The sequence below is a fragment of the Phyllobates terribilis genome, unplaced genomic scaffold (genome assembly GCF_046119375.1).
Source record: "Phyllobates terribilis strain yellow unplaced genomic scaffold, ASM4611937v1 Scaffold_4__5_contigs__length_816908805, whole genome shotgun sequence".
Lineage (NCBI taxonomy): Eukaryota > Metazoa > Chordata > Amphibia > Anura > Dendrobatidae > Phyllobates > Phyllobates terribilis.
In genome coordinates, this window is record NW_027362764.1 from 672,848,493 (window position 1) to 672,859,785 (window position 11,293).

At 48.9% G+C, this 11,293-nt stretch overlaps 1 protein-coding gene across 3 annotated transcripts in view; it reads right to left on the bottom strand.

The window, feature by feature from the left end:
* RBIS (ribosomal biogenesis factor) overlaps positions 1-4,776 on the bottom strand; it is a 43,913-nt gene extending 39,137 nt beyond the window's left edge. Inside the window, exon 1 of one of the 3 annotated variants that reach the window (XM_073679527.1) lies at positions 4,622-4,776. The gene's annotated coding sequence lies outside the window, so the exon portion shown is untranslated. The remainder of the gene's footprint in view (positions 1-4,621) is intronic. The other 2 variants (XM_073679528.1, XM_073679529.1) reach the window with 2 other exon arrangements.
* Positions 4,777-11,293: the final 6,517 nt, after the last annotated feature.

Sequence of the window (11,293 nt, forward strand, 5' to 3'; positions counted from 1 at the left end):
CGGACCTCCTAACACAGAGGACAGTGACCGGCTCCTGTATAGGACACATACATACAAGTATATACAGAGAGCCGGACCTCCTAACACAGAGGACAGTGACCGGCTCCTGTATAGGACACATACATACAAGTATATACAGAGAGCCGGACCTCCTAACACAGAGGACAGTGACCGGCTCCTGTATAGGACACATACATACAAGTATATACAGAGAGCCGGACCTCCTAACACAGAGGACAGTGACCGGCTCCTGTATAGGACACATACATACAAGTATATACAGAGAGCCGGACCTCCTAACACAGAGGACAGTGACCGGCTCCTGTATAGGACACATACATACAAGTATATACAGAGAGCCGGACCTCCTAACAGAGGACAGTGACCGGCTCCTGTATAGGACACATACATACCAGAATATACACAGAGAGCCGGACCTCCTAACACAGAGGACAGTGACCGGCTCCTGTATAGGACACATACATACAAGTATATTATATACAGAGAGCCGGAACTCCTAACACAGAGGACAGTGACCGCTCCAGTATAGGATACATACATACCAGTATATTATATACAGAGAGCCGGACCGCCTAACATAGAGGACAGTGACCGCTCCTGTATAGGGCACATACATACAAGTATATACAGAGAGCCGGACCTCCTAACAGAGGACAGTGACCGGCTCCTGTATAGGACACATACATACCAGTATATACACAGAGAGCCGGACCTCCTAACACAGAGGACAGTGACCGGCTCCTGTATAGGACACATACATACAAGTATATACAGAGAGCCGGACCTCCTAACAGAGGACAGTGACCGGCTCCTGTATAGGACACATACATACCAGTATATACACAGAGAGCCGGACCTCCTAACACAGAGGACAGTGACCGGCTCCTGTATAGGACACATACATACAAGTATATACAGAGAGCCGGACCTCCTAACACAGAGGACAGTGACAGCTCCAGTATAGGATACATACATACCAGTATATTATATACAGAGAGCCGTACCTCCTAACACAGAGGACAGTGACCGGCTCCTGTATAGGACACATACATACAAGTATATACAGAGAGCCGGACCTCCTAACACAGAGGACAGTGACCGGCTCCTGTATAGGACACATAAATACAAGTATATACAGAGAGCCGGACCTCCTAACACAGAGGACAGTGACCGGCTCCAGTATAGGACACATACATACAAGTATATACAGAGAGCCGGACCTCCTAACACAGAGGACAGTGACCGGCTCCTGTATAGGACACATACATACAAGTATATACAGAGAGCCGGACCTCCTAACAGAGGACAGTGACCGGCTCCTGTATAGGACACATACATACCAGTATATACAGAGAGCGAGAACTCCTAACACAGAGGACAGTGACCGGCTCCTGTATAGGACACATACATACAAGTATATACAGAGAGCCGGACCTCCTAACACAGAGGACAGTGACCGGCTCCTGTATAGGACACATACATACAAGTATATACAGAGAGCCGGACCTCCTAACACAGAGGACAGTGACCGGCTCCTGTATAGGACACATACATACAAGTATATACAGAGAGCCGGACCTCCTAACACAGAGGACAGTGACCGGCTCCAGTATAGGACACATACATACAAGTATATACAGAGAGCCGGACCTCCTAACACAGAGGACAGTGACCGGCTCCTGTATAGGACACATACATACAAGTATATACAGAGAGCCGGACCTCCTAACAGAGGACAGTGACCGGCTCCTGTATAGGACACATACATACCAGTATATACAGAGAGCGAGAACTCCTAACACAGAGGACAGTGACCGGCTCCTGTATAGGACACATACATACAAGTATATACAGAGAGCCGGACCTCCTAACAGAGGACAGTGACCGACTCCTGTATAGGACACATACATACAAGTATATACAGAGAGCCGGACCTCCGAACACAGAGGACAGTGACCGGCTCCTGTATAGGACACATACATACAAGTATATACAGAGAGCCGGACCTCCTAACACAGAGGACAGTGACCGGCTCCTGTATAGGACACATACATACAAGTATATACAGAGAGCCGGACCTCCTAACTCAGAGCACAGTGACCGGCTCCTGTATAGGACACATACATACAAGTATATACAGAGAGCCGGACCTCCTAACACAGAGGACAGTGACCGGCTCCTGTATAGGACACATACATACAAGTATATACAGAGAGCCGGACCTCCTAACACAGAGGACAGTGACCGGCTCCTGTATAGGACACATACCAGTATATACAGAGAGCCGGACCTCCTAACACAGAGGACAGTGACCGGCTCCTGTATAGGACACATACATACAAATATATACAGAGAGCCGGACCTCCTAACACAAAGGACAGTGACCGGCTCCGGTATAGGACACATACATACAAGTATATACAGAGAGCCGGACCTCCTAACACAGAGGACAGTGACCGGCTCCTGTATAGGACACATACATACAAGTATATACAGAGAGCCGGACCTCCTAACACAGAGGACAGTGACCGGCTCCTGTATAGGACACATACATACAAGTATATACAGAGAGCCGGACCTCCTAACACAGAGGACAGTGACCGGCTCCTGTATAGGACACATACATACAAGTATATACAGAGAGCCGGACCTCCTAACACAGAGGACAGTGACCGGCTCCTGTATAGGACACATACATACAAGTATATACAGAGAGCCGGACCTCCTAACACAGAGGACAGTGACCGGTTCCTGTATAGGACACATACATACAAGTATATACAGAGAGCCGGACCTCCTAACAGAGGACAGTGACCGCTCCAGTATAGGATACATACATACAAGTATATACAGAGAGCCGGACCTCCTAACACAGAGGACAGTGACCGGCTCCGGTATAGGACACATACATACATACAAGTATATACAGAGAGCCGGACCTCCTAACACAGAGGACAGTGACCGGCTCCTGTATAGGACACATACATACAAGTATATACAGAGAGCCGGACCTCCTAACAGAGGACAGTGACCGGCTCCTGTATAGGACACATACATACAAATATATACAGAGAGCCGGACCTCCTAACACAGAGGACAGTGACCGGCTCCTGTATAGGACACATACATACAAGTATATACAGAGAGCCGGACCTCCTAACACAGAGGACAGTGACCGGCTCCTGTATAGGACACATACACACAAGTATATACAGAGAGCCGGACCTCCTAACAGAGGACAGTGACCGGCTCCTGTATAGGACACATACATACATACAAGTATATACAGAGAGCCGGACCTCCTAACAGAGGACAGTGACCGGCTCCTGTATAGGACACATACACACAAGTATATACAGAGAGCCGGACCTCCTAACAGAGGACAGTGACCGGCTCCTGTATAGGACACATACATACAAGTATATACAGAGAGCCGGACCTCCTAACACAGAGGACAGTGACCGGCTCCTGTATAGGACACATACATACAAGTATATACAGAGAGCCGGACCTCCTAACATAGAGGACAGTGACCGGCTCCGGTATAGGACACATACATACAAGTATATACAGAGAGCCAGACCTCCTAACACAGAGGACAGTGACCGGCTCCTGTATAGGACACATACATACAAGTATATACACAGAGAGCCGGACCTCCTAACAGAGGACAGTGACCGGCTCCAGTATAGGACACATACATACAAGTATATACAGAGAGCCGGACCTCCTAACACAGAGGACAGTGACCGGCTCCAGTATAGGACACATACATACAAGTATATACAGAGAGCCGGACCTCCTAACACAGAGGACAGTGACCGACTCCTGTATAGGACACATACATACATACAAGTATATACAGAGAGCCGGACCTCCTAACATAGAGGACAGTGACCGGCTCCGGTATAGGACACATACATACAAGTATATACAGAGAGCCGGACCTCCTAACACAGAGGACAGTGACCGACTCCTGTATAGGACACATACATACAAGTATATACAGAGAGCCGGACCTCCTAACATAGAGGACAGTGACCGGCTCCGGTATAGGACACATACATACAAGTATATACAGAGAGCCGGAGCTCCTAACACAGAGGACAGTGACCGGCTCCTGTATAGGACACATACATACAAGTATATACAGAGAGCCGGACCTCCTAACACAGAGGACAGTGACCGGCTCCTGTATAGGACACATACATACAAGTATATACAGAGAGCCGGACCTCCTAACACAGAGGACAGTGACCGGCTCCTGTATAGGACACATACATACAAGTATATACAGAGAGCCGGACCTCCTAACACAGAGGACAGTGACCGGCTCCTGTATAGGACACATACATACAAGTATATACAGAGAGCCGGACCTCCTAACACAGAGGACAGTGACCGGGTCCAGTATAGGACACATACATACAAGTATATACAGAGAGCCGGACCTCCTAACACAGAGGACAGTGACCGGCTCCTGTATAGGACACATACATACAAGTATATACAGAGAGCCGGACCTCCTAACACAGAGGACAGTGACCGGCTCCGGTATAGGACACATACATACAAGTATATTATATACTGAGAGCCATACCTTCACGTGTGAGATGTGACGTCATCAAGACGCGACCAGGAAGCAGGTAACACCGCATTCTGCAGGGAGGACGCTCTATATGGCTGTCGCGTCTCGCTGATTCCTGGAGGACTGCACGGCCCAGCTCTAGCGTCACACTGCAGTGGGCACTATAACTGGACAGAGAAGTCAGGTGTCCACCTCCCACCAGTGTAACTATCGCTGCCCCAAACCTTTGGAGTACAGTGAGAACACAAGTTCACAGTAATGGGGAGACCGACCAGCTACATGACAGGGGACGTAACTGTGCAGATTCACAAAGCTGTGTGCACACAGCCTGCTGAATGGGAAAACCGCACACGTTTTACAGCAGTTTTTTTGGCTGCATTTTTTTTACAAGTAAAACATTTTAGCTGCAAAAAAAACAGTGACCAACCCACCAGGCACATTTCAGAACTGGTCAGACGCGTGCGGCTGCTGCGTGACAACATTCATTATACCTGAAAATGGAGAAAAACAAACAAGTTGGATGAAATAATGAAAAAAAATGTTATTCAGCCACTAGTTTTCTGGGTTTTGGTGTTACACTGGTGATTATGTGGTGATAATGACCTGGCAGCGTGACTCTTCATACTATTATGCCGATACAAAACTTCTATATTTTAATGGCTAAAAATGTTCAGAACTTCGTAAAAAAGCAAACTTTTGACCCTGACAATTTCCATTGATGGAGCTGTGTGACGCTTGTGCTTTGTGTGACCGGATGTCGTTTTTACCATTCTAGACAACTTACACCTTTTTGATTGCTTTTTTTTATTGCATTTTTGGGAAGAGGCTGGGGTGACCAAAGAACCTCTATTTTGCAATTTGATTTTTTTAAATGCTTTACGCCGTTTGCATATTTTCATAGCTTAGACCTGTATGGAAGCAGCGACGCCAAATATGTTTATTTTTTTAAAAATTTCCATAGTTTTGAATCGGTAAAGAGGGCGAGTCAAACTTTTTTTTTATTATTATTTTTACTTTATTTTTTAGTTCCCATATGGGACTTGAACCTGCAATAAAATAGTATGACTGAATATACTACAAGTAATGATCTCCTATAAAGCTCAGCTTCTAGCTGAGCTACCTGGAAGAATAAAGATCGTGTCCACGGGGGCCTCCAGCATGACCCCGGCTGCCATGGCCAAATATCGTCAGGGAAGTTGGGCAGTGAGCACCCGAATGGTAGTGCCATGCAATGTATGGAGTCGCCGAGGGGGTAAATTATTAATGTACATATATACCAACGAACTAGCTTAGTAATTTTGCCTTTGCTTGATCCTCAGTGATCAACTCCCCATCACCATTATTTAGGGGACCCTCCTGTGCGGACTTTAGTTGTATTGTAAGGTGGCCAACAGTCACATAGTCGATGGGAGGTATGTATCACAGAGATGGCTGTCCTCTGTGATGTAACCTGGAGTGTTGCTTTAGTGCACATAAGCACTAAGAGGACTGATTGGTGCACCGGGAACCGGGTTTCGAGTAGTTTGGAGAGTTGGTCGGGTCTAGCTACCCACATATCTCCCTCTGGGTGTGGTTAACAACCTATAAAATGGAGGCCGTTTGTTCAGCATATGGTCTGTGTTTTTGGAGGAGAAGGCCTCCTGTGTGTTGTTGTCTCCCTACCGAGCCACTGGATACTACCCAGCCTGTGTGCACACAGGACTGGTTAAGTGGAGACTTGCTTAAAGGACACTTTACTTTGTTTGCCTGAACTAAAGGCAGTTTGTTTGCTTTTTGGTTTATGAAGTAATAAACCGACATGGGCTTTGAAAGGAACATGCTTCCTGTTTGCCTCCTGTCGCACGCAAGTGAGTAAAAACCCTACAGTTGGTGTTAGACGTGCGGGCAGCATTCACAGCAGATATATGTGACTGCTACAAGTAGGACTGCATGTCCTGGTTTGCTGCAAGCCAACAAGCATCGCCGGACAAAATGGAGGACCTGCTGAAACACCTGGTCCATTCGCAGCAGCACCAGCAGGAGACCAACAGGCTGTTGTTACAGCAGATGCAGCTTCTGGCAACCGCCATCCAGGGCAGGACGAGAGCCCAAACCCCAAGTCCGGCTGATGACTCCCAAGTCCGGAAGGCGGTAAGACGGGCATTGCAGAAAATGACCCCAGAGGATGGCATTGAGGCCATCCTGACTGTGTTTGAAAGGGTCGCCGAGAGGGGAAACTTCCGAAAGAGCAGTGGGCAGAGGTACTGGCGCCATACTTGACAGGGGAGCCCCAGAAGGCTTACTATGATTTAGCTCTGCAGGATGCCAAAGAGTATGGCAAGCTAAAAACCAAGATTCTGGTGTGCTTGGGCGTGACTATGACTATCAGGGCGCAGCGGGTCCACCGCTGGGCGTATCATCGGGGCAAACCCCCTCGCTCCCAAATGTTTGATCCTTTGCACCTGGTCCAGAAGTTGCTGCAGCCGGAGTCCTCTACGCCTGCGCAGATGGTAGAGCGAGTGGTGATGGACAGGTTTGTGCATTCCCTGCCGAGGCCAATACAGACTTGGGTTGCCCAGGGTGATCCCCGGAGTGCCGATGAACTGATTGGACTGGTTGAGAGCCACAGAGGGCGGAGGCCCAAAAGGGAGTCGGACGTCCAAGGTTCAAAGGGGTGGGGAGGTAATGCCCAAGGTCCCTACGGGTGATGTCATTTGCTGGAGGTGCCATGGCCCAGGCCACATAGCCGCCCGTTGTTCCTTGACCCACAAACAGATGGACTGCAGCATAGGACACCGCTGTTTGTATTATGCGTATCCAGCCTGCAGTGTGAACTGTCCAGCCAGCAAGGGGCCAAAAACATGTCCCGTAAAAGTGAATGGTTGGCAAGTAATGACACTATTAGACTCTGGCAGCCTGGTGACCCTTGTGAGGGCCACACTTCCTCTCCAACTGTTCCTGGGGAAAAAAGGTCGGCGTACGGTGCATTCTTGGTGATGCTAAGGACTACCCCATGGCCAGAGTGGACATTTAAACGGCCCACGGTACTGAGTCCCACGAGGTCGGCATTGTTCAGGACTTGTTGCACCCCATTATTATAGGCCGGGACTTTTGTTTATTTTGGGATCTGTGGGGAATAAGAAACCAGTTAACCCTGAAGAGGTGTCACCACACCCAGAGTCAGACAGGTTTCCCTTTTGTGTCCTTGGGGATGAGGAGGTAGTGTCCCCTGAGTCTAACATTCCGGAGTTAGGGGGGACCAGTGAGAATTTTGGGTCTGCTTAACATAGAGACCTAACTCTGAGGGAAGCCACAGTATAGCTTGCGAGTTGGTCCATGTTTTCTCCCGGACAGGGTTGCCAAAGGAGATCCTGACTGACCGGGCACCAGCCTTTATGAGTAAGGTGATGAGGGAATTGTGCAAGGTCCTGCAAATTTCCCAACTGAGAACATCAGTATACCATCCTCAGACAGATGGCCTTGTGGAGAGGTTCAACAAAACTCTGAAGAGTATGCTGAGGAAGGCCATAGAAAAGGACGGGAGAGACTGGGACTGTATCTTGCCTTATCTGTTGTTCTCTATACGAGAGGTTCCACAGGCCTCTACTGAGTTCTCGCCATTTGAACTCCTATATGTCCGACATCCACGGGGTCTCTTGGACGTAGCAAAGGAAACCAGGGAAGCCGAGGTCATGCCCCACAGGAGGCAGCACATAGCAGGATGGGTTTTGCACATAGCAGGATGGGTTTTGCACATAGCAGGATGGGTTTTGCACATAGCAGGATGGGGGCAGCACATAACAGGATGGGGGCTGCACATAGCAGGATGGGGGCAGCACATAGCAGGATGGGGGCTGCACATAGCAGGATGGGGGCAGCACATAGCAGGATGGGGGCTGCACATAGCAGGATGGGGGCTGCACATAGCAGGATGGGGGCTGCACATAGCAGGATGGGGGCAGCACATAGCAGGATGGGGGCTGCACATAGCAGGATGGGGGCTGCACATAGCAGGATGGGGGCAGCACATAGCAGGATGGGGGCAGCACATAGCAGGATGGGGGCAGCACATAGCAGGATGGGGGCAGCACATAGCAGGATGGGGGCAGCACATAGCAGGATGGGGCAGCACATAACAGGATGGGGGCTGCACATAACAGGATGGGGACAGCACATAAAAGGATGGGGGGCGCAGGATGGGGGCAGCACATAGCAGAATAGGAAACCATATACCAATAAAAATGCTCGCCACCTTCTATGCTCGGCATAGAAGGGGTTCATGCTTGCGCTCCTCAGTGTCAGGCTGTGACGGCATCCAGATGAGCCGAGTCTCTCACGCTCACCGCATGCGCTGGAGAATTCTCCCACACTGTCAGTGACGTGCATGAGGTGAGCTGAGTTCATTGTCGGCTCATCTGGATGCCGTCACAGCCAGACACTGAGGAGCGCAAGCATGCCTTCGCTTCTCAGTGTCTGCGGGATGACAGGCTGGATGGCAGCTTTCTGCTGCGATCCAGCCTGTCATCTCGATGTAGCAGAGCTGAAGCTGTCCTGGGAACCATGGAAAGGTAAGGATGATGTTGCTTTATTATTTTACTTTTATTGCAGGAGATCGTTGGCTTCAGCTGGAATGGGCGTGACAGTAAGTATGGTTTAATTTAGAACATTAAAGAATTGTGTGTTTATTTCAATTAAAGGACTTTACTCTGGGTGTTGTTTTTTTTAAATACTTTACTAGAAATTCATGGCGGTCATGTCTAATATTGGCGTGACCCCATGAATTTCGGGCTTAGGGCCAGCTGATAATGCCAAGCTGGCCCTAACCCCTTTATTACCCAGTGAGCCACCGCACCAGGGCCCTGGATGAGTTGGGTACAGCGCCAGAAGATGGCGCTTCTATGAACGCGCCATTTTCCCGGGTGGCTGCGGACTGCAATTTGCAGCGGGGGGGGGGGGCCAGAAAGCTTGGGCCTCCCTGCGCTGCGGATTCCAGCCCCCAGCTGCCTAGTTGTACCTGGCTGGACACAAAAATAGGGCGAAGCCCCACGTATTTTTTTTTTTTCTTTTTACTTATTTCATGAAATTCATGAAATAATAAAAAAAAGGGCTTCCCTATATTGTTGTGTCCGGCCAGGTACAAATAGGCAGCTGGGAGTTGGGGGCAGCCCGTTCCTGGATGCTGTACCTGGCTGGCATACAAAAATATGGCAAAGCCCACGTCAAAATTTTTGGGAAAAATTAAAAAATAAATAATAATTTAGGGACTGCATCTTTATTAACCCCTCAAGTGTCATTTAGTGTTAAAATAAAGGATTTATTGAAAAAAAAATTGGCGTGGGATCCCCCATAATTTTAGTCTCTAGCGGAGGTTAAGCAGACGGCTGGGGCAGATGTTTGAAGCCTGGGAAGGGGGGTAATACCCACGGAGCTTCCCAGGCTACTAATATCAGCCCCCAGCTGAATACCTAGCCTTTACTAGCTATAAAAATGGGGGACCCCCAAAAAAATGACGTGGGGTCCCCCCTATTTTAATAGCTAGCAAAGGCTAGGCAGACAGCTGGGGGCTGATATTAATAGCCCAGGAAGGGTGCCATGAATATTGGCCCCCTCCCAGGCTAGAAACACCAGCCGTCAGCCGCCCCATAAATGGCGCATCCAATTCTGGCACTTAGCCTCGCTCTTCCACGCTGCCCTGGTGCGGTGGCAGGGGGTAATAGTGGTGGGGTTCATGTCAGCGCCAGCTGCCATGAAGCCCAGGTTAGTAATGATGGGCGTCTATAAGACACCCCCATTACTAACCTACAAAGTGTTAAAAAGAAAAAACACACACTACACCCAGAACAAAATAATTTATTTGAAATAAAACACACCATTTTATTTAATTCTTAGTTTACAAAAAAAAAAAAATAGTTACCTGTCCACGTTCCTGCGCTGATCTCCCATGCACAGCTGTCACATCTGGAGATGGTGACAGCTGTGCATGGCTGCTGTAAGCTCACACTGCCGGGAACACGTCCGCTCCCGGCAGCGTGAGCCCCTGACTGAGGTCACCGGAGTGCATTCAGTCAGCGCAGCTCCGGAGACCTCCTTTACGGCACTGCTGTACCGTGGGAATTTCTCACGGTACAGCATGGAGGTAAAGGAGCTAACCGGAGCAGCGCTGCCTGAACTCCGGCGACCCCGCTTATGCAATGACGGGGCTGCTTTACGGCCCCATCATTCTAGCGGCGGCAGCGGTTCAGAGCGGTCACATTCTATGTGGCCGCTCTAAACTGGAGATCTTCGTGGGACACTCATGGACTACTACGGAGGGGTAAGGATAAGGTTGTGGTTTATTATTTTATATTTTATTACAGGAGATCGATGGCTTCGGGGAATTAGGTGTCTAGGTGAGTATAGGTGTAGTTTTTTATTTTTTACTTTATTTTAGGTGGCGATCGGCGGGGACAGGTAATGTATGAACTAATTTATTTTAGGTAACCACTGGCCACCAATGACATGTATTTAAAATTTATTGGGGACCAAAAACAAATATATATGGGGGCCTAAAAGAATAAAACATGCGTATAGGGGCAAAAATAACATATGGGGCAGTTTAAATAGCAGGATCAGGCTGATGGGAACTACTGCTCCCATCGAGCTGATCCTGCTGGCACGAGTGGACGGGGGACAGACATAGGCCGATGGGAGTAGTAGTGTCACATC